Source organism: Tenrec ecaudatus, chromosome 8 (assembly GCF_050624435.1).
Source record: "Tenrec ecaudatus isolate mTenEca1 chromosome 8, mTenEca1.hap1, whole genome shotgun sequence".
In the NCBI taxonomy this organism is placed as follows: Eukaryota; Metazoa; Chordata; class Mammalia; order Afrosoricida; family Tenrecidae; genus Tenrec; species Tenrec ecaudatus.
Window position 1 is genome coordinate 127,707,828 of NC_134537.1, and position 8,212 is coordinate 127,716,039.

An 8,212-nucleotide genomic window follows, 5' to 3' on the forward strand; every position below is an offset into this window, starting at 1 on the left:
CAAAACAGATGCAATGTTGCTGACTGTAGGAGGAAAGCAGAGTCAGTGAGGGTGTCAGTAACTCAGCGCTGGCAGGTGGCTCCACACAGCTGCTCCAGCACCCAGGGTTGCATCTGGATAGGTCCATGAGGCTTCTCCTTGGGGATGTCTTGCAGGAAGTCAGCCTTGCCAGCTGAAGCAGGGAACTGGCTAAGGCAGCTGAACCCTGGTCTGACCATCACAAAGCAAGAGACCTGAGAACTTGAAAGGCGAGGCTCATCAAGCCATTCATCTCTCTGCCCTTCAATTAACCCCACATGTGTTTATCAGCCAGGTTGGCACAATAAGCATTAACTATCTCATAATTTTTCAGTATTAAAATCCCAGCCTGCCTAAAATTTAATGTGGCATATTTTATGAATTATTTCCTTACTCTAAATTTATTTTTATGTTTAATTTTCTTTCTTTTATTTTCCCCAGGGGAGAGCATGAACTCAGTCCCCCACTACCGAAAATTATGCAGTCAACTTTACCACATTTGGGGAAACCGAAGGGGTCAGCACATCCTGAGTGCAATGGAGAAGCCTAGCCCTGGGAAAACCACCTTCGTGATCATGGTATCTCCCTTACCAGGTAAGTATATTGTTTAATTGTTAAGTATCCTTGCATATGCTAAATGTAGCAAATAGCTAGATTTCAAACCCTGATTTCATCTAATGAATTTCTTAACCTCACTTTATTTTTATTTCTTCTGCTGCAAAATTATAAGAATTGTAAATCCAGAGGGGGTTAAAAATATAAAATACTATCCAGTGAGTGCTTCCATTTACCTAAACGAAAAACAACACAAATAGAAAATGCACTATTGAGTTAACTGAATGATTAATTTAAATATTTTGAATAATTGTTTCTAAAATTCCACACATGGCTGTTCATGAAAGCTCCCATCTTTCATTCACAGTTTCGAAAGGTGTGCGTGTCATCAAACTTATTTTTCCAAAGTAAGTCTTAAGTTCCATATTTTTACATTTACTACAGTAAGGGAGGTCCAAGAAAGGGACAAACAGCTGCATAGTTGACATGCTTCTTACTATATAGGGTTTTCCACTATTTCCCACAATATTTTGAAGTGATTTATGCCTATTCCTGGGAAGTTTGCAAAGTTTTCTGGACTCTAGATTTAGTGGAAACATTTAACTGAAGAAAGCTTCTATGAGGTAAAGCATTCATTTTTCTTTGCATTTAGTTCCCAAATGGAGACAAATAGCTTAAAAGCAATATTAACCCCGATGTGCTTAGGCTATTTATCTTCATAAGAAACAGTCTGAAAACAAGAAAGCAAAGCCTATAAAAATGATTTTATTTAATCACACAAGTATATCTCACCAAAAATCTTTAGTTATTTCCTTAGGGCTTAATTCTAACCTCAGTAACTCATGCACAAATTCTATGGAAGTCGATGGGAAGCTGCACACGTGGAATTCTGGGACAAATTTGGTTGTCACGGATGAATTAGTCAAAGAGGGCCTGTGATCAATTCTTTAGGACATAAAGTGCTCTCATCCTGGAGTCCTTTTCCATCTTTCCAAATTTATTGACCTCATCCAGTCATAATTATTGAATCTCCATAATATACACCAAACCACAATTTCATGCATGCATCATAGGGTCAGTGGCCTTAAAACATTTCCTTTCCCACATAAATGTTAATAGTGTCGCTGCAATATTTCACTGCGGCAAAAAAGGGAGCATTGTGACATGCCTTGCGACAAGGTCAATTTCACTTTAGGAAAAATGTTAACATTTTAAAAGTCAGCCATTAAAAGGGGTTATTATTGCATTTTCGTTATCTTGTTACAGGAGAGTAATTGGATTTTACTAGTGCTGAAGTTATTTAGATAGGCTTGAAAATATTTACTCAGTCAAGATACACACACAAAAATTTTACATCGACCTTTAAGTTCCAAATAAATTGAGTTTAAAAAAAGCTGCTTAACAAAAATTCTGGCCATTTTTAGCATATATACACTCCCTAGTAAGATAAAAACTTTTTACAAATCAGTGCCAAATGTTAAGTAATTGCTCTGTTTATCCTCCCTGGGCCGACTCCTAGCACTTTCCTTAGTGAATAAACTTAATATTGAATTTTATATGTCATTCTAGACTATGTCCTATGTTTGATTTTGTAAAGGGATCCACTTTGTGCTATTGCAACATCTGGAGGGGGTCTATTAGATGCCCATCCAATTTTCCTAAAGTTATGTATTACTCTTTTCCTCAAATACTGTTCAAGAGGCATCTACCGTCATTGTGGTGTTTTGAGTACTCTCTAGCTGTAGTTTATGAAACTCTTTGGAAGAGTTTTGGAAGTAGAGACTCTTCATGCCTTCCACATTGTTTTGTCTTTTCTGTACAGTCTGCTGTAGATCCTCCATTTTTAACACGTCTTCCAGATGATTTCAATGCTATTGATAGAGAGACACATGTTGATGACTGAGATAGTTAGTTTATTGCGCCAGCCTGGCCAATAAACACAAGTGGGATTAATTGAAGGTCAGAGAGATAAATGGCTCCCTGAGCCTCGCCTTTCTTGTCTCTCGCTCTTTGATCATCGGACTAGTGTGCGGCTTCCTTGCTTGCGCTGTGCCTCAATTTACACGCTACACTATCTGTGGGACGCCTAGCCTGTGAACTGTGTCTCTGTAAGTTGAGGTTCCTTCGAATGTACATCTCTGGAGCTGGGGACTGACTGTTGGTGACCTGGCTGACAGTTGGTGACCTGCCTTGCTGTTTGCTGCCTATGCTGAGATAGCCTAGCTCTCTCTACAGAGGACTACCTGGAAGCCCTCTAGACTTAAATGTGTTAGACAGGGTTCTCTAGTGAGACAAAACCAGATTGCTAATAATTATATATATATATACTTTTTATATATATAGTTATGAAGATAGATATATAACACAAGAAATGAACTCTTAAATTATATACAGATAAACAGATACATAATACAAGAAATGAACAGCTAGATTATAAAGCAGTACAAATGAATCAGTGCATCTCACTCCCGTGAGAGAGCTATGGGACACTGGCAGTCCTTCTAGTCTATAGGAATGACAGAAAACGCCGACCTGACCATGGAGCCTGAGGTGGATTACACAGTCAGAAACACGGAGCTCCTCCATTGTTTACATGAATTTGACAGCTACCAAGAAAGTTCCGGGCTAAGAAACCTTAGCTTATAAAAGGCATTCAATCTTTGGGAATTCAATCACATACTGTCTCTTCCTGATTAGGCTGTATGGTGCTGATGTTTCAGTTCGTCTGGTATGTATGGGTTGTTATCAGTGACGTCCTATATTTCTTTCTTTTGAAGACCAAAATGAAAGAAACCAAGCTCCTTGCCATCGAGTGTACGCCGACTCAAAGCCATCCACTAGGACTGGCTTTTGGATTTCTGAGACGACATTTTTACAGGAATAGAAAGCATCATCTTTCTCTCATGACATCAATGGTGGTTTTAAACTCCTGCCCTTGCAGTTATAAGTCCACACGTAAGCACTATGCTACACGGGCTCCTCTTGAGACCAAACTAGAAGTCAAATCTGTGCCGGTTTACATTCTTAGAAGTTCGAAAGAATTTTGTGGTGTTCACAAACCTATTAATATGTGGGGGTACCTCCCCCAAATGGAATTTCTGTTCAAAGCTATGTATGAATACTTTTTACAAAACAACCTTCAGACCTTCAAAGTACTCTCCATTATGCTGTAATGCATTTGTTAAACCTATGATTCTGTTCTTGGAATGTGTTTCAAAGTCATCTGTTTAGATGGCAGACATCACCTCCCTTGTGTTTTTCTTCATCTCTTCTAAGTCATCAAATCTCTGTCCTCACATGTCCTTGTTCATTCAAAGAAACATAAAGAAGTCGCACAGAGTGAGGTCAGGTGAGTAAGATGCACGGAGCAAGAGAGGCATGCTCTGTTTTGCCACAAATTGGTGCACTGAGGTTACTGCTTGTGTAGGTGCAATGTTGTGGTGGCAAAGCCAGTCCACTTTCTCTGACAAATCAGACCTTTTTTGTTACACAATCTTTTCAGAACCTCTAAATAGACAGGTTGATGAACAGTCTGACATGATGAAATGAACTCCAAATGCATTCTTCCTTTGTGCCTGATTTACGTAGAAGATATTCCAGTTTAACCCATAAATGTTTAACTGAGTGTGTTTTATTGATGTCATGATCCGATTTTGAAAATTTTAAGAGGCTTTCTTATGAAGGAGTGTTTAATTTGGTCAAATAATTTTTCTATATCTATTTAGATAGTTGTTGACCCTTCCATGACTTGGAGAAATATAGTTCTCACCTACATTGTTTGCCTCTGATATTTAATGGGAAATAGCAGTTTAACTTTTAATACATTCTGCCATTTGGTAGGGCCTGCATAACTTTGTGCAGTCAACAATTTCATCCACTCGGGAAGCTGATGGGTGTCCAGAAGAGGCTTGTCATCAATTGACATTTCAACTTTTTTGAAGAAAACCACTCATATACTTGAGTTTTTTTCCATAGTGCTGTCCTTGTAAGTGGTGCTCAACATCACAACAGTTTCTGCAGCCTTTGTCCCAAGCTGGAAACAAAATTCCACAGCCTCATGCTATTCTCTTAAATAGGCCATCAAAATAAAAATAAGATTCTAATGAAACCATTTTTATGAAAAAATTAGCTGTGACCACAAGAGTAACTTCCCAGGCAATGCCACTGGGTGCATTATCTCAGAGAAAGTTGCTTGATGCTTGCCTAATGGGAAAAACTTCACACTACCAAAGCTCCAAGTGAAATTCCAGGTTTGGGGGATTAGCCTCTCATATGTACATTTGTTTTTTTTCTACCATAAGTCTGTCAGTTTGCTTATTGATTGCCTGAATCATATGCATCTGGTATGTTTATAAATAAAGCCGAACCCTAAGATCAAAACCAGATGTAAACCCAAACCAGTTGCTTTAGAATTTTGATCTAAGATACAGAGTTTTAAGTGGGTTCAGGTAACTTTTTCTCATAAGGAAGCAATTTAAGGAAACTTTTATCTTTTGAGAATCACTACTCTGAGCAATAGAGTTACTTAAATTGTTGTTATGCTTTTGGTGGAAGAAGATATAAAATGATAACAAATAGTAAGTAAGGTAATAGATAGTTAAGTATTGAGAATTTATCCAATAATCAAAGTTGGCTTAACCTTTCCAAATGGAATTATTTTCTGCTTTGAAATTCTTGTAGTAATGATGGGGATTTTTAATGAAATGAAACACTGTTTAGGATGGAATATGGCTATTTATACAACTGGTGGAGCATATAACCTGAACAATCTCTGGTGCCCAATTTGGTGTGATGACCCTCTTTCTTCAGATGGCTGAATGTCTTAAAAGTTAACCCCCTCCTTCCCATTAAATACCAGAGGCCAACAATGTAGATGAGAACTGGATTTCTCTGAGTCATGGAAGTGTCAACATTTGGAGATACCTAATTCACAGAATAAAGGAGAAACTAAGCCACACAATGATCTCAATCAATATATATATATATATATTTGACAAGAGTAAACACTCCTTCATGAGAAAGCCTCTTAAAAATTTCAAAATCTGGTCAAAATATCACTAAAACACACTCAGTTAAACACTTATGAGTTAAGAAGGTTCATTTTCACGTATTCAATACTGTACTACTGAAAATCATAGCCAGTTTACCAAGGCAAGAACAGTAAAGTTTATGGTCTACAAAGGAAGAAGTATTAACGTTTTATTCACATGTAATATGACCTTGTAAGTTAAAATCTGAAAACTCTAAGAAAAACTACAATCAGTGTATTTTGAACATTGTAAGATACAACCTCGATATAGAAAGTCAATTTTGTTTCCACATACAATAAAAATACTTAGAAAGTAAATTAAAGGTCAATAATAGTATTACCTCAAAATGATAAACTAATTTGTAGCATCGAAGATTTATGTAAAATCAACCTATTGGAAAAAAATGTAAACACCTAAGTAACACTGAGTAATCAAGTAATCAAATGACGTATCACATCGGCAGATTTGCTGCAGGAGAACCTCTTTACAATGTTGACGAGCAAGGACATCACTCTCTGGATTAAGGTGCACCTAACGTAAGTCATGGTCTTTTCAGTCACCTCAGACTGCACAGAACTGGGTGCTTTTGAATTATGGTGTTGGAAATGAATACTGAAAGCCATCCAGAAGAAATCTATGCTGGAAGAAGGACAGCCGATGGCTACTTAGAAGCAATGAAAGGGAGATGGTCTCGGGTAGCTGGCATGTTGCCAGGAGAGCCCAGGTCCTGGAACGGATGATGATGGTCAGTAAAGTGGAGGCGGAGCATTACCTCAGAATAAAAGAGGAAGCCCATGCATGTGGTGGAGTGACTGACAAAGGACTGAAGGTCAAGCTTCCCAGTCATGGTGAGGATGACAGGGGACCCGGCTGTGCTTAGCTTCCCTGTATGGAGGTTGCCATGAGTCAGACTGACTCAAGGACACTGAATAAGAAAAACAAGGAATCGTCACGGAGCAGAAGGTAAAGCATTGTATTGTCTCAGGTTCCCAAGTTGACTCATAGTTTCAATTCATGTTTAATCAAAAGTTTAACAGGTATTTTTTGGGCAAAACCCCATTCTAAATTGATATTAACATTCACATAACCACGCATAGCTGAAGCAATTGTTTTCAAAAGGAAAAAGATGACAATTAAAAGAGTCTCTGTATTTAATTGAGATAGGATGATTTGTTTTGTTTTTTCAGAAAAAGACACATCGATGTAGAAAAAAGTAGAAGAAGACGAAGAAGCACAGAAAATCCAGCAAAAATCCACTCATATATGGACACTTTGTGTTTGATTAAGCTTCTTAAGCAATTCAAATTGCAATTCTAAATTCAATTGCGATTCTAAAGCAATTCTGATATGACACATTTTACAACCATTTAGGAAATAAGTTCAAGAAGCTATTTTTAATGATCTATTATTTTCAGGTCTTAAGAACTGGTTGTGACTTACTGCTCCTCTCTTACGTGTCTCTTGCAGACAAACGCTGTGGCTAGATATGATCACGGCAAATCAAATCTGAGACTCAAAGGAGAAGGGATCTTTGCCACATCCTCTTAAGTCCGACACCTAACTCTCGACGTAGGGTGGGAACCATGGAGAAATGCAGTGACTAGGTGATGTGGGTAGGCAGAGACAGCTTGCATCAGCCACAAAAATGGTGCCTGTGACTCACAGGGAGCAGGGAAATATTCCCTCTGCCCTTCAAAGTCAGCATTGAAGGAGGCGAGTGATGAGTGGACTCCACAATTAAAGTTGGGATGAGGATGACTTCGGCAAAAGTTGGATAGCTCAAAAAATTCACTGGCCTGGAGTTGATTACAACTGTTAGGGACCATGCAGGACAGAGTGGGGCCCCCTTGTGAGTTTCTGAGCCGCTAGTGGTTCCAAACTGCTGACCTTGTGCTTAGTAGCCCAATGTGTCACCACTACATCACCAGGGCCAAGTGCAAGGACACTGAGGTCAGCACAGGTCCATGAGGATCACGGAGGACAAGAGACAGAACCCTTCAGTGATCTGAGGTTCACTGGCATAGCCATTAAGAGCACTGACTCTGGAGCAAAATGGCTCTGGCTTGAAAGCAGCCGTTCACAAGTTGCTTGTTATTTGAATTTCAGTGCGTCGTTCAGCTTCTCTGTGCCTCTATTTTCTTTTCTCTAAAATGGCAATATTCATGATATTCTGTAGGCATTTGTGAGGATTAAATCAGTTAACAGAACCAAGGCTGTGTAGATAAGAAAATACCCTTTTAGCAACGATGATAATTATACTATCACTCAGGTGATGGCTGTACAATCTGCCTTGGAACATTCACTATGCAATTTCAGAGTGAGGGGAGTGGCTGGAGAAAGACAATGAATTTCTTGAAAGTGGTGGAGATTGACTGATTAGAATAAGTTACAAAGAAACAGAACCTAGACACAAAGGTGTGTTATGGGGGAAGAGAGCCATTTCCCCCCTTGTTCACTGAATTTGTAGCTTTGTCTTCATACCCAGTGTTTAAGCTTATGTAGATGTTTATATTTCATGCAGACTCATATGTACTGCTGGTTGATAAACCAATTGCATGAAGCAAATTCTGACTCAGGGGAACACAGAAGGGCAGAGTAGAACAGCCTCT

At 38.7% G+C, this 8,212-nt stretch overlaps 1 non-coding gene across 1 annotated transcript; it reads right to left on the reverse strand.

Annotated features, from left to right (window-relative positions):
• Positions 1–456: 456 nt before the first annotated feature.
• On the reverse strand, positions 457–620 carry LOC142455604 (U1 spliceosomal RNA). Its single transcript, XR_012785787.1, has one exon. It is a non-coding gene; the product is annotated as a U1 spliceosomal RNA (small nuclear RNA).
• Positions 621–8,212: the final 7,592 nt, after the last annotated feature.